This window comes from Mesocricetus auratus, unplaced genomic scaffold (genome assembly GCF_017639785.1).
Source record: "Mesocricetus auratus isolate SY011 unplaced genomic scaffold, BCM_Maur_2.0 Super-Scaffold_100030, whole genome shotgun sequence".
NCBI lineage: Eukaryota > Metazoa > Chordata > Mammalia > Rodentia > Cricetidae > Mesocricetus > Mesocricetus auratus.
Genome location: NW_024429211.1, coordinates 14,387,599 through 14,411,016, shown reverse-complemented (window position 1 = coordinate 14,411,016; position 23,418 = coordinate 14,387,599). Strand labels below are relative to the sequence as shown.

Below are 23,418 nucleotides of genomic sequence, written 5' to 3'. Positions count from 1 at the left end.
AGCACTTGAGAGACAGAGGCAGGCAGATCTCTGTCAGTTCAAGGGCAGCCTGATCTATAAATTGAGCCCCAGAACAGCCAAGCCTGCTACACAGAGAAACCCTGCCTCAAAGAAACAAAACAAAGAAATGCTCTTTGGAAACTTAGACTATGTAGGCTTCTAACCCTCAGTCCCAGGGGAGAAGGCAGCAACACAGAGTGGTGGCATTACTGAATTTCAAAGACGCCTTGCAGGGGCACTTACAGTGGGGTGGGCAGTGGAGTGCAGTGGGTATGGTGCCCTCTGCGTGTGTGTGTGTGTGTGTGTGTGTGTGTGTGTGTGTGTGTGTGTGTGTGAACAGCAGTCAGGGAAACCCAGGGTGGAGGCACTTACAATGGGGTGGGCAGTGGAGTGCAGTGGGTATGGTATGGTACCCTGTGTGTGTGTGTGTGTGTGAGTGTGTGTGTGTGTGTGTGTGTGTGTGTGTGTGTGTGTGTGTGTACAGCAGTCAGGGAAATCCAGGGTGGAGGAAGCTAACTAAGAATTCATGGAGGCATGGAAGTAGGAGTTTTCTCCTGTCTCCAGGTCTTTGCCACAGTATTCCAATCCTCCCTCTGGGCCATTCCTGTCCTCCACTCCTGCGGAAGCCCCTGTCTGATTTACGGGATACGCCAGATTCATAATCATTGCTTTACAAACACACCAGTAGCAAGACTACACAGTGTGTCTGTTATCGGAAGAGAAACTTGGGGCTCTAAGAAGTGACACCTGCTTTCCCAAGTCACAGAAGTAGGAGCAGCAGAGGCAGGTCTGGAGCTTAGCCCTGTGAGTGGCCCCACCCAACTCCCCTCCATTTAGATTCCCCAACGTCCACTTCAAGGTCCCTCCGCAGAAACGTCTGAGCTGGTGCTTAGAAGGCACCCAGCTCTCAAATGCTCTACCACAGAGCTACATCCCCCCTGTACTATGTGAATTTGAACCCCAACTTCACAAACCTCTTGGTGTCTGGTTCCTTTGCTGCAAAGTAGGGATAGCATCTGTGTCATGGGGTAATTTCGAGGACTGAGTTGGTAATTACACATAATGCACACTGAAAGACATTGATGGAGAGGTGCGAGCTAAGATCACTCGTGGGCCTACCCATTGTTGTTTTCAGCGACACCCCTCCTGAGAAATGCTGGCATGCTGGGATGCTCACTGCCTCTGTGGTCCTACTTCTTAAAATGCACCAGAGTCTCCCATCTGCCCTAGAAGTGAGCAAAGACGAGAGGTAAGGTGGTCCCTTGTGGTGCCTGGATGAGGTGGGTCCAGTTAGCAGTGTGTACTGTGGCCAAAGGTGCCGCATGCACCTTTGGATGGGAGACGGTCCCTGTGGTAGTTCAGTGTGAATGCAGGAGCCTGGACAGGGGGAGGACAGGGTGCTATGGGCGTTTGTACAAAAGCCAAGTTTCAGACAGGGCAGTTAATTCCTACTGCCACCAAGGCCCCTCTGGCACTTCCTCCCACCCTCCCTGATGCCTTCCCATCTTCATCTTCTCTGCAAGCCTGTTGGTGTCTATGACCCTGTAACTGGTGCCCCTGCTTCCTTTCAACAATGCAGCTGAAGGAACCTTCTGGAAACATCCCTTTTGAAACTTCCATGGCTTTTAGAGCACAGCTCCCTGGCTGACGTGCCCTCATACTCTTATCATTTCACCACAGTCCGGCTCTACTCGCCTTCTGACTGCTTCTAACTCACCGTGGCCCCAGGGTCTTTTCTCCCCAAAGGCTTTCCTACGTACGGCCAGCCCCATCAGGTCTAATTTGGACTGATACCTCTTCAGAGCAATCTTCCCTTGTCATCCTATGGAATGTCAGTCTTTCTACCCACAGTCCCTGTTCATGCACCATCCTCCGTCACATCCTTTTGCCACACTAGATGATCCAGAGTGTGTGTGTGTGTGTGTGTGTGTTTCTCTGCCCTAATGGGTTCCACTACTGCGGGATAGAGCACTCTATTACGGTCACAGTAGCATTTTCAGTAGCAGAAACAGCCCTTGTGTGGGACTTGATAAATGTTCATCTAATCTGCTGGCAATTTGCACCCTACTTCCAACACTTTTACACCCACCGTTTCTTAAGATATCTTGAAAACCAATGCACCCTCTACAAGGCACGTAGGGACGATGTCAGTACCCATCCCAGCCTCCACAAAATGCTCGCCTCGGAGGAACGTCTTTCCTGTGATTTGACTCCTCTGCAGCCAGCAGGAGGTGGGTGTTTTCTCGGCAGCCTGTGTTTACAGTGTCCTCCCATGCTTGTAGAAGTTCCAGAGTCAAGGTCATGTAGCTGTCCACCCTCTGCTCCCAGCCTTGGCAGCTGACAGAAAACTTCCACAGCACTGTTTGCTGCAGACACGGCTATGTCGCCTCAACCCAACGTGAGCTGGGCAAATGGCTTCTCATGCTTGCCCTAGCTGCTCGGGTCAGTGGTGCCGAGTGAAGACCACACGATGAGTGTTTGAGCAGAACCCACCTTGGGGAGGGCAGAAAGACCCGGAGTCTTGCAGCCACCCCCCCTTCCCATCACTCTGTTCGTGCACTTTGCTGATGAAGACGTTGGGACTCAGAGAGAAACTACAGGCGACATCCACTTAGTCACTGTCAGCAAAGCTGTAGAAGAATGGCATCTAAGCACAGGTATCGCCGGCTCTCTGGTGACATTGGAGGAACAAGTGTTGACTTTCCCTCACAGCCAGTCTCTGATTTCACTGTCATCCAGGATTTATTCTTTCAAGGGTGAAACTCCAGCTAGTTCCAAAAGATCCATAATTGCAATCTCATGTCATCACAGGGAACACAGTGAGTATTTGAAAGCTGGGGCAGATCCACCAGTGTTGTTCCCAGGAGACAGGCTCACGAAACTTCTCTCAGAACATCTCTAGCACCTACAGAGTTGCCCAGGGAAGAGTTTGAGGTGTTAATCCCTGAGCCCTCCTTTGAAGATATCCTTGATGCCCAGGTCTCTGCTCTACATTCTGAGGAATAAGACATAGGAATATAGTCTGTGTCCCCACACAGTATTTGGTTGGGTTGCAAACGATTTGCCATCAAAAAGTGTTGTGACCAAAGCCAGGCGGTGGTGGCACACACCTTTAATCCCAGCACTCGGGAGGCAGAGGCAGGCAGATCTCTGTGAGTTCGAGGCTAGGCTGGACTGATAGCCTCCAAAACAATACAGAGAAACCCTGCCTCGTAAAAACCAAAAAAAAAAAAAAAGTGTTGTGACCAAAGAAGGCAGGTTAGTCAACTCCTCTGAGCCTCCTCTTTTCTCGTTAGAGCATGATGATAAATGGAGCCTATTTATAGTTATTGAGGGTTTAGGTAGGGTCAAGTATTTAGATTGACTGGCATGCCTTGGAGCTGTCTGCTAAACTCAAATGAGGAGTTCTGTTAGCATAAATTCTTGCTGTGTAGGATTTGAGACATTTTAGACAGTTGAACTTTTTGGTAGCCCTGAGACTGTCTATTCAAACCCAGTTAGCTAATTCACAGGACAGGCTAGCATACTAAACTCTCCCTGCTCTGTAAGACTGTCACTGACTTCTGAGCCAGCATTCTGATGAGTCACAGCAGTGTGTTTAATGAAAATGGATTGCCACCTCATTAAGGAGCTCCTTCTCAACTCAGGAGTCCTCCTCTCTTCCCTGTGTCTGCTTTCCAGGAAGCCAGTGAGAAACACCTCACTGTTCTGCCTGAGCCCAGACCCTCTGTGCTGCTTCTCACGGGTTTGTTGTCTCTGGTCTAGCTGCCAGATTGTGATCTCTTACAATGATGGCTGTCAGTTCAAATGGGTAGTGTTGAGTGTGCTCTTCTGGTTTGTCATGGGTTTAAAACACAAAAACTGGCTCTGTTAAAGGTGTGAGGGGTGGACAGGCCGGCTGAGAATGAAGACCAGAGAGAGGCCAATCTCTCAGCCATCTCTTTTGACTTCTCGGGACTCCCACCTCTTGAAATTCTTATCAGTGAGATCATTGTGAACAGACACATGAAGGCACTCCTAAATGCTCAGAAAAATGACTGATGGCCCATGAGAGCAGAGTCAGATGGGACTAAATCTCTGAGGGAAAAGGTGAAGTGAGGGAGTACAGCGTAGGCTACACGGGTATTTGGGAGGGAAAAGAGAGGGGGATAAGAAAGGAGAGAAGAGGAGAGAGATAAGCAAAGGGAAGACGCCTGGGTGGTAACATTGGAGTCATGTAGAGGTATGAAAAGAGAAGTCTGGTGATCCCACAGGTTTGGCTCCCCAGCTTCCCCCAGGATGATGGGAACAAGGTGATTCTGTTGTTTTGTTTCAACTAAAAAAAGATTTATTTTTAAATTGTGTGTGGGAGGTGTGCATGTGAGCATCGGTGCCCTCGGAAGCCAGGGGTGTGGGACCCTCTGGAGCTGGAGTTCCGGGCAGTTGTGATCCACCTAATGTGGTTGCTGGGAACAGAACTCTCATCTTCTGCAAAAGCAGTATATACACTTAATCACCGAGCAAGGCATTTCTAAAAGACTCATTCATTCATACACCCACAACCTACCCCATCCATCAACTCACTCACCCACCCGCCCGCCCACCCATGCATCTATCTATCAACTCACCCACACATCCACCCATCCCATCAGTTCATCCACCCACCTACCCATCCATTTATACCCTAGCCATGCCCCCACCCTACCACCTATCTAAAGGTCGACTGAGCATTCATGTACTCCATTCATGTCTAAGTACAGACCTAGGCAAGAAGAATATGAGAAAACCCTCATAACAAAGGAATGCCCCTTGTAACTCAAGTTAAAAAAATCAGGACATGCATGAGTTTTGTTTGTAGGCTGCACAAAGGTTCAGGAAGTCTGGTTGCATCCGACTCCAAAGTCTTCCTTAATCCCATCCATTCATCTTGATCACAGTTGCCCCATCCTCAAGGTTCCTATCTGCTTCCTTTCTTGTCTTTTCTCAATGAAGCAGATAGCATGGTTCATTGCATCATATATGCTTGTTTCCAAATTTGAAGTGCTCCGTGGATTCTAGCTGTGCCAGTAAAATCTGGTCTACCTCTGTGGACTCAAAAACCCTACACGGTGGAGCTCTTCGAATTCACCCAGCACCCCTCTAATGGTCTGTCCCTATGCAGCGGTTGTGTTGATCATACTCTTGATAGTGAGCACATATTCCTGTTCTACTACCTACCTTATGGACTTTACACTCCCAGATGCCTTTGCCTAACTAAATGTTTTCCCTTTGATCCTTGCATGGGCAGGTCTTGCTAGTCACTAAGACCCACGTTTGAACTTGGTCTTCAAGAAAGCTATCTCCCATTGACCTTCTTTTCTTTTTAAATTTTTTTCCATACAGCTTTTGTTGCTAGCCCAAATGATCTGCAGGTGATATTAGTCTATTTTCCATTTGTTTATTTTCTCCCGCTAGCCCCATGAGAACAGGAACCTCCCTGCTCTGTCTCAGAATGCTTGCTGAGTCACTAGGTTCTTCCTTGAATTGAGTAAGGATCAGTGAATACATAAACTGAAGACACAAGAAGGGAGAGTGATGGTTACGATATGGGGTGGAAGATGCTAGAAAACAGGTGTTGCTATGAGAGTCTGTGATGGCTGTTCTTGGATGCCAACTTGACTATGTCTGGAATTAATAAAGCACAAATGGCTGGACATACCTGTAAAGGATATTTTTCTTAATTCAATCATTTGAAGTGGGTAGACCCACTTCTAATCTTGATCTTTGGGGGGAGGAGACATACCTTTAATACAGATCTTTTGAGATTGGCAGATCCACCTATTGGCAGATCCACCTTTAATCTGGACTACACATTCTGCTGGCCGCCTGGAAGAAGGAAGCTTACTCTTTCTTTGCCTGTTTGTCTTTGCCCTCACTGGCAAGTCCATCCCTTCTCCGACCCTAGAGCCTACTTCTTCAGGATTTCTGCATATACTGGAGACCAGCTGAGACAGCCAGCCTCCGCCTACTAGATTCTTGGGATCTCAAAATTAGGTCCCCAAGAGTAATAAAAGGGTCCCCGTCTTACAGCTAGCTTGCATTAATTATGTAGAGTGCTGGGCTCCCCTGACATTTCCATGTATGCAAGTAATGTCTTCTAATACATACTCATCCCTCTTTTGGTTTTTAAGGACAACATGGAGGTGTGAGAGAGCCTTGGGTTCAGGTGTTAGAAACTGAGCCAGGTGCCTCTGCTTGTCCTCTTTCCAGGGTGCTGTTGCTTTCCATGCAAAGGTCCCCTCCCCCCACCTCTCTCTCTTTGGATTTTCGAGACAGGGTTTCTCTGTGTTGTTTTAGAATCTGTGCTGGAACTCTCTCTGTAGACCAGACTAGCCTCGAACTCACAGAGATCAGCCTGCCTCTGCCTTCTGAGTGCTGGAATTATAGGCGTGGGCCACCAATGCCCGGCAACAAAGGTCCCTCTCTTAATTGCTACCCCTGACTGGCATCTGACCTGACTCTAAGGTCAATAACCAATCATATTCTTCCTTGAGAATTTGAACCATTCCAGAGACACTCTGCAGTCTGTATGGGACATTTGTGCTGAGCCCAATGTGGACAGACTGGTGGTGTGAAGGGGCGTTTGGGGGTGCTGCTGTAGTCTCCCTGCTGACAGTCTTGGAACCTGGGAGACCTAGACATGCCCTGTTCCAGATTTTCCATGTCTGGGAAATTTCAGCATTCCACCTTGACTGACCCGGACAGATTGAAGGTTGTGATTCAAATAGATAGTTGGGTGTAAATTTTTAGCGATTATTAGTAAAGTTCGGCTGGTGGAAACTAAAATGGTCTTTTGATAGACACCTTCAGCTCTCACTTGACTGGGAGAGGTGAGGAGAAAGGGAGAGGAGAGAGAGAGAGAGAGAGAGAGAGAGAGAGAGAGAGAGAGAGAGAGAGAGAGATGAGAGAGAGAGATAGAATGAATGAGTGAATGAATGAATGAATGAACATGCTCACTCCACTCCTGTATCTGGACATGTCTGATCTCTCCCTTAACTACATGTCTTGGGGTCTGACTTAAGTGAGAAGACGAGAGAATTTTTGTTTCTGTCAGTTCGAGTTCCAGCCTCACACTTGGGCAGTTAGGTACCACACCACTCTGTGAAAGGGAGACAGCTGGGCAACGCCGCTCCAGTTTCAAGATGGTACTGGAGAAAACACAAGAGAATCATCCCCAGATGGGTGACCCGGGAAGGACATAGCCTCTTCTAGTTCCCGAAGGCCTGGCTGTTAAATGGCCCGTGCAACCCTTTTCTGCGTGTCCAAGAAAAGCAGAGATTTGAGTTTGGCGTTGGGAAGCATGCTCCAGACCTCGGATTTGCTCAGGACGGTGCTAATCACGGTGGGGACTGCTGAGCTCCGCCTGGACAGCTCCCTGGCCGCTCCCTGGCAGCCGGGGATCCGGGGTGGGGGGGTTCGAATTTGGAGGGAGCTGACTGAGAGGTCGTTCCCTCCTCAGGTTGTCCAGTTGCTCTCTAGAATTGTCAAGTGCTTTTGGTTACACACAGGTGCTAGCAGAGGACCCCACCCAACCACCGGAGTAACAGCCACTCCGGGAGGGGCCTTGTCTATCTTTCTAGTCCCGGGGCGGGGGAGACACTCCGGACCCTGAAAGGGGCGGGGGAGAATAAGAATGGCGAGGCTGCCCATTGGTTGGGAGGCACCATGTGAACTACACTGGTTGGCTGGGGGAAGGAGGGGGGAGGAGGCGGTTTCCCGGGCAACGGGAGGGCAAGGAGCGGCTATAGTGGCAAAGCCCGGGCTGAGGGGCTGAGGAACGCCGGTCAGAGTACAGAGACTGGCTGGAGGCTGTGTCTCCAGAAGCCGGCGTGGGCGCAGGTAGGATCTTGCGCTGCCTTCTTGGGGTCAAGCCTGGCCGGGCTGTCCACTAGGACCGGCCCGGGGAAAGTTTGCCACCCAACTGGATTGACAAAAAGAAGCGGGTCTTAAAGATGCTCTGGGTGGGATTGGAGGTCCAGGCAGGGTGGGGTTTCGAAGGGGACGGGGCTAGGCTGGGGGACCACACCCTTACCCCAGGACCTTGAAGTAGGGCTGGGGGGCCTGCGAAGCCCCCGGTTGAATCACAGAAACCTTACAGGCAGACGCTCGGCCACCCGCGTAAGCGGGCGGGCCAGTCCAGCCACCCTTGTTCAGAGATGAGCTGAGAAACTTCCCCAGCAGAGGCTGGGCTAGCTGCTCCGGGTCCTGAGACCCGGGGCTTTGAGCCCCGTTGTGCACTTTCTCAGGCCTGGCGCACGAAATCGCGCACACTCCCCATTCGGAGTGGGCGTGTGTCCCTCTCGGGGTACGCGTGCGTCCGAGGCTGCCCGTCTCCTTGCGCGTGTTCCTGTGTTTCTGAGTGCTCTGTTTTGCATTTCTCTGGCTCCACTCTGGGATTGTGCCTCTGGGTTGTGCAGGCGTCTGGGTCCCTGTGAATTCGTAGTGGACGTCTGCGGACTCTCTCTGGGGTGCTGGGGGCTGAGGACTACTGTTCCTGGCTTTTCTCTCTCTCTCTCTTTCTCTTTCTCTCTCTCTCTCTCTCTCTCTCTCTCTCTCTCTCTCTCTCTCTCTCTCTCTCTCTCTCTCTCTCTCTCTCTCTCTCTCTCTCTCTCCCTCCGTCTCTTTCTCTCCTCTCTCTCTCTCCTCTCTCTCTCTCCTCTCTCTCTCTCTCCTCTCTCTCTCTCCTCCCCCCCCCTCTCTCTCTCTGTGTATGTGTGTGTGTTTGTCTTTTCTGTGCTGGCTTCTCGTTATGGTTACGTGTGGTTATATGCCGGTGCTTCTGTTTCTGGCCACATTTGTCTCCGAATAGATGTCTGGAACTCATCTGCGTGTGTCTCTGTGAGTGTGTGTATGTGTGTCCCCGTGTGTATGATCAAAGCAGCTGTAGGTACGCGTGTGTGCGTGTGTGTCTACGTATACCTGTATATATGTCTTGTCTCTCCAGCCTGCCTTCTCACTGGGTCTTCCCGTGTCAGCGAGAGGAGGGGGGTAGGTGGATGGGAGCCTGAGCTGGGGTACCATGCCAGGCCCAGTTCCGTTGGCTCTCTCTCTCACACACACTCCACTCCTGGCAGCTGTGGGCTCCAGGTGGAGCCGAGGAAGAGGCACCCCAGCACGGGACCCTGGCCCTCCCTGCTGAGGTGTGCATCTGCCCAGCCAGCTCTTTTTTTGCCAGCAAACGGACTTCGGCGGTGGCGGCAGAGGCAGCCTGCACCGCCCAGCTGGGGCCCTAGTGACTTATTTTTGTGTGTGATCCTTTCTTTTCTTGAGGAAGAGGCGGGAGCGAGCTAGGCTCGTTGGTGTGCTCAGATAAAGGCGCTGGGCTTGTCGGCTGGGTCAGTCCTCCTGGCTGAAGTGCCTGGCTCACATACTCCTTCGGGAAATATCCTGCCCTGCACCCCAAGTCCCAAGCTCACCATACCTCCATGGAACTCTTTCACACACCCTGTATAACTTGTCTGTGGCTCTGTTGATGAAAGGTTAGGTCTGCAAGAAGCACCTCTGGCTCTCCTGTTGGCGCAACCAAAAAGATGCTCAATTAGGGATGCACAAAACAACACAGTCAGGCTTCCCTTTCTCATCCTTCAATCCGGGCGGGAAACCAGGAGTGGGAGCTGCAGCAGGGAGAAGGGAGAAGACCAACGGACAGCACCCAGTTTTGAAAAGCTAGGAAAATTAAGAAAAATGTGGGAAATACACTCAACTTTCTAACATCTCAGCAGGCGTGGGTCCAGCTCCGAAGCCCTAACCTGCCACTGTTTAGCGTTGGAATCCCATGGGCCATTCAGAGGGACTGGGACTTTGTACACAAAAGGACCTCTGAGAGGATCTCTGCCTTGAAGACTAGATTCTGTCCTGGTACCCTGTGGGCTGAACCTGCAAACTGGTCCTCTATACCCCTGTTGTGACTGTCCAGAAGGAAGGAGTAGGGGCAGGTGTGGAATGGGGGGTTGAAGCCCTGTGGAATCTGTGTTTGGTCTGGGACCCCTGGCAGTGTGGTTAAATATTTGTAACATGGCTAGGCTTGTTTTCCGAACTTCTAGATACGGAGCTTGCCCGTAAGGCTCCCCAGCTCACCTAATGGTATCACCTGCTCTAAGCCTCCACTCCCTGACCCAGGCTAACTGGCTGACACCTGGCTAACTTATGGCATGGAGGAGAAGCTGGTACTGAAGAGCTGCATTTGGGGAATCAATCCAACAGGCATGTTTACTTTCTAGTGAGCTAATTAATGTCCTCTTAGTCTTGCCTCCTCCCCACCTCCAACTCCAAGCACACGTAAACTTCCGTAGACTTCTCTGGCAGTAAGAAAGCAGGGCATTTGCTCTTATGAAGTTTCCGCCCCTTGCCCATCAGGACACACATCAGAGACGGTACTGGCAGCGACATCCCAGCTTCCCGGCGACTCCTGCACAGTGACGACGGTGGTGGCCCCAGAACTGGTACAGACTGCCTTCTAGAGAAAACAAAAGGCTGGCAGGAGGTGTGGCACATCTTCCCACTCCCTGCTGGCCGGGAAGATACTTCTGTGGCGATGGCGTCTGTCCTCCTGTGCTTTCAGAGTGTGTGCGTCTGTTGGTGTGATGGGACGTGACAGGGTCTCACCCGAGACAGAGGGCTGGCTCAAGTCTGGTGGAGGGGCCGGAGCTGTTCTCAGACACAGCAGAGCCCAGGGCTGGAGGAGTCAGGAGGAGAGCCTTCTGGGCACTGTTCTGGTTTTCCTTTCATTGTTACTCATGAGCACAGCCAAAAATCATCGAAAGTGTAGACCCTGAACTAGCTAATTGCCAGTGATCTTTCCAGAGCAGTTTGGACATAGGTGAGAATTCTGAAGCCAGACCTGGTTCAGATTCCAGACACGTCACTTCTTAACTGTCTTTCGTTTCAGTTGCTTGACTGTTCTTGTCCAGTCTTCAACAGGAGGCAAGATGACTGTCACATGGCAAAGGGATTTGTTGAATAAATGGGTATGTGTATCAGTAGACACCACACTGGAGACACAGTAGGCATTCAATGGCCTTAGCAGGTCACACGGTAAATGAATTACACAGTCTAGTTATTAGCATTACCTGCACTTTCCAGATGAGAGAAGATGCTTGTCACACGTCGAGGTAGTTGCAAGAGTTGAGATGCAAACTTAACTACATCAACCTGAGTCCTCTATTGAAGTCTCAGCTGAGCATCTGGAAAGGGCTCTACTTGGAGGTGGTTTGGTAGTTTTCTTGCCTTGTGCTCTGGAACTAACTAGAGATCTCTTGGAGGGGTAATGTCCAGGTGGGTGGCTAAGGGTGCTTAGCTATTTCCTGGGCCCGTAGAGAACTTCTGAAATCTTGCCCCCGGGTGGCCCTTTTCTGGACTTCCAGCTCCTTGTTGGTTCATAATCCAAATCAGAAGGGGCAATGTGACTCACTGAACTCTGTTCTGGCCAAGCGTGTGGCACAGGACAAGGCATACTTCTCAGGGGGTACCCCTGGGAAGCCACATTTCTTTCTATAGCATCTCTTCCAAGTGCCACCCCATTGAGTCTGGTCTTTCTCTTCTGTTGCCAACTCTCATGTCTGCCTTTCAACCTGTGTTGGCAGTGAGCTGCCTGGAAGCCTGACAGAGGGTAGTGACAGAGGGTGACTTCAGTCTCATTTCAAAGTGGCTGCTGGTCAGGACAGCTGCAAGAAAGGATCTGGAGGCTTCTGTCTTATGCTAACTCTGGCTGGATCTTGCCACAGCTCCCCTGGAGGCTGGCACTGACTCAATTGCTGGGGGTTGGGGGCTGGTATTTGGTTAGAAATGTTGGCATGAAGCTAGGGCTTTTTAGTAAGCCCCCACCACCTCCTCGGCCTCTGTCTCCTGAGGTGCTGGTATTGAGAAGGGAGACATTTGATGTTGCTGACTTATAGTGCACTCAGGCCTGTCCCCACCTCTCAAACCACCCAGGGAAGTTGCACCCAGTGATAATGTTGCTCTGGGGTGCTCTCTTCTCTCCCCTCCTCCCTAGTTCTCAGAGCGTCTATGGCATCAGGTAGGAAGTGACCGAGGTCTCCTCAGGCCACTTCAGGTTCCAGCAGGGGACGCAGCTCTCAGGCACAGTTGCCTTCCAGCTGTTTGTCAGGTCAGTGCTACACTTTCCCCTTCCCTGTGGCCACCAGGGATGTCTCACCTGCTACACATCACCTCCTATAACTGTAACGGGGGGGATGCTGGTGCGTCCCGCCGCCCTGAGCGTTTTCCCCTTTCTCACTATCCTATGATGCTTTATCGCTGCCTTGACAGCCCCACGTGGGTTCGAAAGATGACTCCTTTCCAGCACTGCCCTGCTGTTTCAAGAGCAGGACATGTGGGGAGTCCATGAGCCACCCCCCAGGGTGCTTACCCACAAATGTGACCAGTTTGGGGTTCAGAGAAAGACTGCTGGCTACTGTTGGGCCCAGGCCGTGCTGTGTGGCTCCAGATGGCAGCAAGACAGCTTGAGCATCACACTTCACCAAAGACAAAGCTGACCGTTGAACATTTTCTCTTCAGGTCTGGGTCTCTCTGCGTGAAGGAAGATGACAGTCGGGAGGGGAGCCACCACGGAGACAAGCAGTCACGAGAGCTATGAGGAGCGGCTGGCAGAGAGGTGTTTGTGGTGATTTATAGGAGCCGAGGGCTGCAGAGAGGGATGTGGATGTTATCAGCTCGGTGGATTAAATGCCCATTTACATTGTTATTGACATATAAATTATCTGTGCCAAGCAGACATTGAGGCAGAGAAATCCCGGGGCAGGAATGCGGCACACGCCCCAGGATATGGACTCTTCTTTGCCCAAATCTGTCCTTTGGGCTCTCGTAAAGTGAATTGCAGACCTGGAGTGAAACCCTGGTCCTCATCCTCAAGATGTCAGTGGCAGCCTCCTTCACCTCCAAGGCACCGTTGGCCAGCCAGGTTCCCAAGTGGCTTTCAAGAAGATGGCAAGACCTTTGAAGAGATAGCACAATCTCCCCTCTGGTGGGACCTTGTCTGGTGTGCACTCGTAGGTGTTGTGTGGGTCACTTGGATCTGCTGTGGATTTAGAATATCGCTGAAGGAGATTTTATGCCTGGGAAATGGAACCGATTTCTGAGTCAAGCCAACAGCAGAAGAGAAAGGCAGTCACTCATGGACTGGAAGACCAAAAGAGGGTAAGTAAGTGGTGGAACTTTTTGCTGTTTGCTGCCTGGAGGTGGAGTCGCTAGCTGTGGCTTAGAGCTGGGTGCTCAGAGGAATTGTGTTAAGGTGAGAGCGGGTGCTCCTGGCTTTGGTGTCCTAGTGCTACGCCTTTTGCTTTGGCTTGTTGGTGGTCATGCTTAAGATAAACAAAAGGAATGGATAATTTAATGCCAGGAACTAGGAAGGTGAAGGCTTATGCACACTTTACAGAAGTGTGCAAAAGAGTTCTGCTGTTCTCAAAGTCGAGCTGGGCTCCTTTGTGGTGCAGTTACTCAGGGGGTGTGCACAGCCTTTCTGGGCATGGTGCTCCTGATTGAGCTGGTTTTGTCTAAGGAATTTTCTGTGCTGTCTTTTGGCTCTTGTGTATATGGATCACAAAGTGCACCCTGTTGACTCTCTGGTCCCATTTGTGAGAATGTCACCGTCATTTAAAGTGGCCCATCAAGTGCAGGTCACTGGCTGTGACTGGTCTGAAAGCCACAGTCACCCAGGGCTTGTGTCTGCTAGTTAATTTGCAACTCTTCTGCAAAAGCCACACACACTGGGAAGACATACTGGCATGCTGTAGCTGACTGTTCAGGAAGGAAGCTGAGGCTGGGTATCAACTGTTGTCAAGGGCTACTCTTGTCGATGTAGAACAGGGGTCTGTGCTTGTCTGCAAATGGTCCCTGTGTTTCCATTGCAATGTTAGGATGGTACCCAAACTTGTGGTGTTCTATCTAGGTGATGAAGTATCATGTTCCCTCCACTTGTGAGTTTCAAAGAGAGACTCTCCCAGTGTGTGATACCCATGGCTTTTTAACTCATCCTATTATATCTTAGCTGTGGTGTGTGTGATGCTGTGTATGTGTAAGGCTTTTGTATTGGGATTTACTCTGTCTTTCAGAGGATAAAAATAAATTGAAATACATTTTTAAAAACACAGACACCGACTCCATACCTTAAAAAAAAAAAAGAATCGCTCTTGAGACTGGCTCCCTGTGATTTGGGTAGAATGCCCCCATCTCAGACACCTAGATAAGTGGATGTGTTTGGCGGTGTTTCATTTGCCAAGTATAGAGCCTGCTAGACCTTCTGCTCCATTTTTGGTAGGAGCTTTCCCAGAGCTCGGAGGAACATTTTTTTGCAGCAAGCTGCTCGAGGAATGCCTGCACTTCACTTAGTGTCAGCGAAGTTTGGGATCCAGACACTTAGCAGAGGAACATTCGAGATCTCTGACACCATAGAAAAATTTAATTGGGCTGGTCCACTAAGATAATTTGCAATTATGATGGCTCCTCCTTGGCTAGGTGTAGCTGTTTGCATTTCCCATCTGTTCTTGGCTTAGCTTAGGTTGGGTCCACATGTACCACCGAGCCTCTGGAAGGAGAAAACAACCCCAAGTGAGCTTGGCAGCAGCTGGGGTAACATCAATTGGTCATGCTCAGCTGACATTCATTTTAACTTGAACTCTAGCCGTCATGGTGATTATTAAATTTATAATGATATATGTAAGATCCATTTTAATGGCTCTCCATGCTCGGGTGAGCCCTCGCTAGTGCTGGGAAAATAAAGCTTAATAGAGTATTACATTTCATTTTCTACTGAATTTTCTGGGCAGAGGTTGAAACTTGGCGTAGGAGGAATTAGATTGTTTTCTCTGATAGTCATTGTGATGGAGTTCCACACTGCTGAGGACTCAGCCTGGGCTTCCAGGCTACTGCACCTCAGCAGCGGCTTCTGTTGGCGGGCCGGCAGCTTCTGTTGTGCACTTGTGTGTGTTTGTGGGTAAACACACGCCCCATTTGCGTCAAGTGTGAAGCTAAACAAGCCTCACAGCATGGAACCTGGAATGTCTTGTCCACAGAGCTGAAAGGGGACTCTGCAGTGTTTTGGCTCCTACCTCAAATGGGCTGAGAGCTCCTCTTCCGGGGGACTGGCTGAAAATCCCACAAAGGCAAGGCATCTGCTGGGGAGCTGGGGAGCCTCCACCAGCAGGCGTGAGTTACCCACAGGCCTTTGTGGGGTGAGTGACAAGCACTGCTGAGGGCTAGCAAGCTTAACTTTTACTGTATTTCCCACTATCATGAGCAATAAGAGATTTAACTCTTGTACTTGGTGGTAGCTTCATTCAGCTTGCCATTCCCTTGTGAATGGAGCGGCCTGTTCAGGGTCCATCTAGGATGTGGTCTTTGGAGACCACATCTGTGGGTGAAGAATGCTATGGAATACAGAAGGAGAAGGCTGGATTCACATGCTAATGATGCTGTGCCCTTGCTGTGTGACCCTCTCTGGTCTAGCAGAAGACGGTGCTACCTATCAGAAGACAAGGATAGCACTGAGATTAAATGAAGTAAACTAGCAGGGAGTTTGCACTTGGGAGACATTTAAAAATGCTGTATGTCTTTGGGACAGGTTGAAATGTTGTATTATTCTCTTTTTGTTTTAAAGAACTGCATGAGGTTAGATTTTAAATACTCAAGCTATACTTATATATTCAAATTCAAATATTGCAGAAGTATGTAAAGAGTTCTCTTTCCAAGTTCTAGCCAGCAGTGATGACTGTCAACAGTTTGATCTGTTCAGGTGTCCTACTTGCAACTGGTGGATCATGTGTGTCCTAAGCTAGCTATGATGCAGCCCAGCACATCTGTAGACCTTGATGTCACATCACAATGTCACAACGTTGGACACTCCTGCATCACTCCTTGGATTTAAAAACAATTCTTTTTAAACTGTTGGTGGTGGTTCCTTAATAAGATTAAATCATATTGCATATGATTTCTTTTTACTTAGCATAGTGAGTGTATTTGGCTCACTGTACACATAACTGCCCTGCCTTTTACTGATGACTAGGGCACGCCAGCATTTCATGGTTATTTCAACACAGATCTGCCTGTGGGATGTTTCTAGCTCTGGGATTTTGTTTGTCTTACAAGGTTCCATCACTCATGTATTCCTCAAAGATCAAAGATGGGTCTCCACATAGTAGACATGATTCTGGGCTTAGGAAAAGCCAGATAGCCATGGCCTCCTCCTCTCTGTAGATGACATGTGGGGCCTCTCTGGTGTCACCTCCTGCCATGATAGGAGAGTCCTCCTATCCACTGTATGTGCCAGTGACCAGTAGCCACAACTGACCATGGAACACTAGAAATGTGACCTGTGGGCCTGAAGAACTGGGTTTTCTGTTTTATTTGTTTCAGTCAATAGCCACGTGGCATTAGTGGCTACCATGTTGCCAAGTGGCTTTCTGAGCATGAAACAACAGGCAAATAATGTGCATTTGTAAACCATGGTCTGTGCTTGCTGTCTGTCTGTCTGTCTGTGGGGGTGACAAGCAGGCTAAGGGGTGACATGAAGAAACAGCTTTGACTGTCCTGGAACTCGCTCGGTAGATCCGGTTGGCCACAAACTCACAAAGATCCACCTGTCTCTGCCTCCCCAGTGCTGGGATTAAAGGCGCTTGCCGTCATCACCACCTGGTGTAGATTTCATTTTTGAGATCAATTTTAAGCTTTCCTTTTCGCTGAAGGTATGTTAGATCTAGTAAAATGCAGACTTCTAAAGTTTCAGATTGGTGGATTTTTGTGCATCTCATATATCTGTGTAGACACCCCATAAATAAGATATGTACTATCTCTTTTAAAAAAATCAATTAAATTTTAAACGTGTGTTTTGTCTGCATGTGTTTATGTGTACCATGTGCATGCCTGGTTCCCATGAGTTCAGAAGAGGACGTTGGATCCCTTGGAACTGGAGTAATTGCTGGCTGTGAGCTAGCATGTGGATCTGGAAGCTGAACCCAGGTCCTCTGTAAGAGCAACACATGCTCTTAACCACTGAACCATCTTTTCAGTCAAAGATCTATAACATCTCTTGCTCTGAGAGCATGGGCAATCTGAGTTGGGGTTAAGGGGATGCCACCCAAAGGCAGGTTCTTTGGGGTGGAGACCTAATGATGAGCAGCAGCTGGCCACAAGAATATCTAGAGGTAGCTGAAGTCATGGAGTTTCAGGTCTAGAACCTGTATAGGGGCAGGTGTCTTTCATTTCAGAGCTCACAAAGCCCATCCCTTCTGCTCTGGTGACATCCCTTGGTGCCACCTATGAATAGCAGATCCTTCTGCCTCTCTGTCAAATTCAAATCTTGTGCTGAGTCAGGAATGAGGCAAAGGGGCTGCAGGGCTGCAAATCATCGTAGACAGAAATCCAGTCTGTGAGTGTGTCTGTGTGCTGAGAGCATCTACCCCGCACAGATGGGAGAAGTCAGACTTCCCGACAGACAGCTATTGATCTGTCATGGGAAGGACTTTTGGATTGATTTTTTCCCCTCCTACTTCTGCACAGAACCATGTCCTCCACAGCAAGCTTTCCATGGAGGGTGAGTGCAGGAAAATAATCATCGGTTTGGATGTTTCAAAGATGCTTGGTGACTGAAGAGTTATCAAGGATATTTTAGCCTGACTATCCCCCAGGCTGTCCCCTTCTCAGCATGAAAGCTTCCTAGAGCCAGTTTTTTAAAATGGCTTTGGAGAGGGCAGACTCAGACTTCATGTAATTAAGATGTGTAGACGTGGCTGAACTGCTCTAGATTGTAACACACAGTGTCCCACTAAGAGGCACACGTCACTCAGCTCGCCTTACCAGCCTTTCCTTGTCATTTGTCTGCTTACATCCCTGACTGCCCTGGCACCTGTGGCCTCAGCTTAGAATCACTCGCCCCCAAGAAGACCAATTGTTTTTACAGTCACCCCCTGTAAGCCCAGGTGGCCTGGCATCTGTGTCTCCTCTGACCTCCTGCCCCTTCCATTCCTAGCTTCATATCAAAGATGTCTTGCTTGGCGGGTGGCATATCATTCTGGCTAGTTCCCCCTTACCTCGCTGTCCACTCCTGGGCAAGGTGGCTCTATACAGTCTAGCTGCTGCCATCCTGACCAGCGATTTCCCATTTGTTCCTTTACAGAGGCCACCCTCTTCAGCCCCGGCCACTTAATTTTTTAGAGCCCCGTGAGTGACGGATGCTGAAGTCCTGCTGGAATCTCTTTTGCTTCAGCCTGAACCTGGAAGTACCTAAGGACACTCCGTGTCTGTGTCCCTTGTGTTATTTATGCATAGTTTACAAGATGTCAGCAAATCACCAGGCACCGAGTGTTTAGTGTGTGGCTGTCGCCAAGACTAGGCGTTCCCTGTACCCCACATCTCTCATTGTTAAGCCCTGATGATTTTTCCTTCACAGTTGACCCCCCATTTCTGGGTATTTACTTATATGTCATAGTTCTCACAAAGGACTTCACTCCCAGGCCTTTTAGATTTAATACGTTTCCACTAGTGGATAGAAGAGGGAGAAATACGACTCAAGCCGACATTCAGGGGTTCTGTGGAGGACTTGAGATATCTGATAGAGACGAGACAGGGTCTAGAGAGAGTGGACTCCAAGCAGTTGTATCGAAGTGACAAGTGGAGTCGGTGAGGACCTGGGCACAGGGTGGGCAGGATGAATGTTAGGCACAAGCTAGCGTCATTGCTTCTGTGGCTTCAGAGAGCAGTGACTCAGGAAAGGAGCAGCTGAGCTGTGGGCGGGGCTTCTTGAAACAGTGGTGCCTTCTCTCTCCTCTCTCGGTGCATTTGCTGTGCGCCCATGAAAGCAGTGCTTACTCCTTCTAGTCACGGGGAAAATGAAACCCACAAATGTGCTAATCTTCCTGGGAATAGATGGCCACTTTCAGTGAACTGTGTCGAAAGTATTAAAAACCTATGTCAATAGTCTAAGAAGAAGGAAAGTGACTAACATGTATCAGGTACCTGCCCTATGTCTGGAAGAGCTACCAGGAGTTTCTTTTACTTTAGTTCTTCCTCAGACCATTTGTGTAGGTTTTTTTTTAAATTTGTTTGTTTGTTTAGTTGTTTTTCCAGCGCTAAGGATCGAACGCCAAGCCTTGTGTATAACAGACACTCCAGCACTGAGCCTTTTGCCCAGTATCCTTCATACAAGTTTTCATAACCCTTTTCATAGAAGCAAAAACCTGATTAAAGTTTAAACAGGTTGCAGTGTCTGCTAGGCTACAGGACCTCACTGAAATCTTACCCTTCCATTAAGTTTCCATGTCTGAACTTTTAAAACGATCTTTTCAATCTTTTCAACATTTTTGCTGTTGTGCATAAACACACGCATATATGATATATGAGAGCGGTGTGTGTGTGTGTGTGTGGTGTGTATGTGTGCATGCATGCCCAGGCATGCATGTGTATATACACACTCTATGTACTGGACTGGCCACCATGACACCATACAACTATCACTCACTTAGGACCATGTCCATGGCAGTCTGTAAATCAGGCTTACTTGAAACAGCCTTCCCAAGGTGAGCTGCAGGGTGGTGGTAACACAGATCTTCTGTAGAGGAATCTGCCTCTGTTCAGTTCTGAGTTCTGAGATGCTATTCACATGGTTTGGGTCTGGGGATATCCTAATGTATCTGTTGAGGATGAGGCCACAGCCCACCTTCCAGCTCTATGCACAAGCTTTCCTGGATTCTTGGTTCAGCCACCGTGAGGATACCTCTTGTAGCTGGGGATGTGGCTGTTGCAGCCTTCCGGCTGGCCCACCTGTCTGGCTGGCCCACCTGTCTGGCTAGCCCACCTGTCTGGCTGGCCCACCTGTCTGGCTGGCCCACCTGTCTGGCTGGCCCACCTGTCTGGCTAGCCCACCTGTCTGGCTAGCCCACCTGTCTGGCTGGCCCACCTGTCTGGCTGGTATGAATGGAGGGGCAGATGCGGAGGCCACACAGCAGCATCTCACACGTCAATGAAAAGGGAGATGGAAAGAGACTGGAGCCATATGTGATTCGATCAGTGGACTGTGAGCTATCATTCTGGGGCAGGGCAGGGGGAGAGGACTGCAGAGGGGATAGGCTTGGTACCTGCCCTCATCCCTAGCCATCAGAATCCATCCATTCAACATTTATTTATGAGAGGATGATGGGCTTAGCTTCTCATGTCATAGAGGTAGTGTCTGTTCAAGCAGCAGTGTCAGAGATATTAGGTAGCTGTCCTTCTGGCTTGGAGAAGCCAAGGAAGTCTCCTTAGAGGATAAGTAACCCAAAATCTGTGTGGAAGGACTCAATGAGAAGCACGGTGTGTGTGTGTGTGTGTGTGTGGAGAGCCGGGATGGTGGGGGAGGGCTGAGCAGACAGCCCCCAGGAGAGTGGTTGCTCTCTGGTGGGGCTGCAGCTGGGGTCGCCACCATTATAGGTTGAATCTGTCTTTCCAGAATTCATGTGTTGGGACCCCCACCACCCCTCCATCCCCACCCAAAGTGACAGTAATTGGAGATAAGACCTTTGAGAAGGCAATTAAGGTTCAACAAGGTCCTAAGGCTGTGGACCTACTCCAGTAGGATTTGAGCCCTTATAAAGGGGAAGATTCCCCAGGGCTGGAAGGACAGAGCAAGGCCATGGGAGGGAGGATCAGAAGGCTGCTGTCTGCATGCCAAGGGGAGAGGCTGGAGACTGTGAGCTCTTTGCCATCCATGGGGGGTGGGGTGGGACTGCACCTGTGTAAGATGTCTGGTGTGGCATTCTGTTGTGGCAGATAATGGCAGCTGAAGAGAAAGAGGGCAAGTTAAAGGTGATCCGCCCACAGCTGTCTTCTCTGGAAGTGCCCCGAGGACACTCATCAGGTGTGATGTTCCCCTCCTGACAACATGGAGTCCCAGGGGCAAGGTAGGAGGTCACTAGCATCCTGCATTTAGTAACAAGTTTCCAATGTCATGGAGGACAGAGGGAAGGCCCAGATACAAGGGAAGCACCTAAGGAAGAGGATTTGCAGGATGTGGATTTGATCTATGCATGTTCCTGGTGATCAGGTCCAGAACTTACCTCTGCCTTCAGGGGGGACAATGACAGACAGCCTGGTGGCTCTTCATATGCCACCTCTGTGTATGTTTACATGTGTGTGTGCATGCACATGTGTGTGCTTGTATATGGGGGTGGTTATTTGTGCATTTAAGTATGTGTGGCGGCCAGAGGACAACCTCAGATAACATCCTCAAAAACAACCCCCACTGCCTTTGAGACAGAATCTTTCATTGACTTAGAACTCACTGATTAGGTATGAGCCGTTGGTGGCCAATGAACCCTAGAGAACCTCCTGTGTCTGCCTCCGCAGTGCTGAGACTGCAAACGTGTGCCAACCATGTCTAGTTTTTGTGTGCCTGCGGGTTCTGGGGGCTCAAATCCAAGTCCTTGTGCTCGCAAGGCAAGCACTTTAAGGCCTATTTCTCCAGGCCCTGGGTTGTGTTTTTCTAATGCCCTCGGGTATACAGTGACCTGCACCTGTCACAGGAAAGCAATTGGTGCTATCTCCATTTGGTGGTTAAGGTACAAGAGCTACAGGCAGATACACAACTTACTAAACAGCACAAGACACGCTAATAATCAGAAGTGGGTGGCCTACCCTTCCTTCCTTTCTCCACCGACAGTTACTTTCCAGAGAGTCAAACGGTCTTCCTCCATCAGCAGAAATGAGCGCATTTACCACTTTAGTTAAATTTTCCCTGGGGAAGATTTGGTGGATTTTTAGAGATCCCATTTGGAAGGCACTAGAAAAATGTGTGTAGGATTTGCTTTGCTTTGCTTTGCACTGAAAGTTGGAACACAGTGCGGGCCACTCCCCATTTATTTGCAGCTCCCACAAGTCCCATGAGGCGCCCTGGGCACATCAGCGTTGGGTCCCCTCTTGCCTTCCTGTCCTGCCCACATGGGGTTTCTTTCAGAAACCAAGTCACAGAGGCCTCAGACCAGAAGAGGGCAGGACCCGGTGGTAAGAAGCGACAAGCGGGACTTCCATAGAACAATGTGAGGTGCACTCTCACCCTGAACTCTTGGGGAAGGGTCTAGGCCCTGCCCTATATGAAATGACAGACTATGGACACCCCCATGGAGGGCCTCACCCTCCCTGGGAGAATGAGGGGATAACGGGGGGGGGGGTTGGGGGGAGGGCACGAGAGGAGGGGAGGGAAAGGGAGAGGGACCTGGAACTGACTTGTGAAGCAACCTTGTTTCTTATCTAAATTTAAACTGGAAAAAAAAAAAAAAAAGAAGCGACAAGCGGAGCTGCGTCACCTGCATCTTCAGATGGCACTTGGGGCCTCGTCAAAGCCTTTGTCTGTCACTGGTGTCTGAGAGCTCTCTTGCCCTTGGTTAGCACTGTTTCTGCTTTAAACTAGCTTTAATGGGGTTTTAAAAGACAAAGGGGCATGTGGCAAAGCCACCTCAGTTGTCTGGTATAGTTACCCATGTAGCTGTGGGACTTTTTAACGTCAGACAATGTATCTAACCCTTCTAGTATTAATCTTCAAGGTGAGACTTAGGAAGTCAGTAATGGCACCTGGAGAGGACCCCGAGACACTGCACTGGTCCCACTTAACACAGCACTAAACTATTGAATGGAAGCTGTCAGAATTCCCAGCCTTGAACTTCCCTGAACTTGGCAGAAACCCTGTCAGTGTCATATTTGGCGAATAACCAGGGTAACTTCTGGCAATAGGGTCTGCTTTTGGTTAATCACGGCCACACAAAATCCCCCCCTGGTTTAGACCCCTGCTGCTGTACATCCTCCTGAAGCAAGTCCATGGCCAAGCCCTCCTTTGTGTGAGAGACTGCTATAAGGACACCTTTGACCCCATAATTCTGCATGCCTCTTGCGTGGGGGACTGCAGGCTTCTGTGCAGGTCTGAGATGCCCCCTTGCAATTTGAATGTTTGCTGCAGTATGACTTTGTGGGTGTCACCCGCTGTGGCTGAAGCCAAGCACCAGAGGGAAGTCTCTTACCTGGGGGTGCATTTCAATTCATCAAGGTTCTCCAGAGCCACCCAGGTTCCCTTCTCCAGCAGCTTAGATCAGATTCTGGCACGCCTGGGGTTTGAATCAAAATAATGACATCTCTGACTCCCATCCTCGGGGCATTAAATTTTAATCTCCCTTCTCTTTGGGATAATTAGAAAGGGGGGGAGGTATGGGGGCTGGGAAGCAAAACTGGGAGTAGATATGGATGGCAGAGGCCAAGCGGGGCTTTTGTAAGGCAGCTTATCCCAAAGCCAGGCGGCAACTCCGAGGACTGGTGGCTGCATGCTGAAACCATTGGCAGGGACAAAGGACCGGGCCTGGAGCAGATGGCAAGGAGGTCAGACCAGGGTGGCTACTGATAGGGACCTGGGCCCAGAGCTGTGCATGGGTG

The 23,418-nt window shown here is 49.8% G+C and overlaps 1 long non-coding RNA gene across 1 annotated transcript; it reads left to right on the top strand.

Moving 5' to 3' along the window:
* Positions 1–7,748: 7,748 nt before the first annotated feature.
* LOC121134785 lies at positions 7,749–22,144 on the top strand. Its single transcript, XR_005872012.1, has 4 exons — positions 7,749–7,857; positions 12,535–13,173; positions 20,773–20,903; positions 21,868–22,144. It is a non-coding gene; the product is annotated as an uncharacterized LOC121134785 (long non-coding RNA).
* The last annotated feature ends 1,274 nt before the right edge of the window (positions 22,145–23,418 follow it).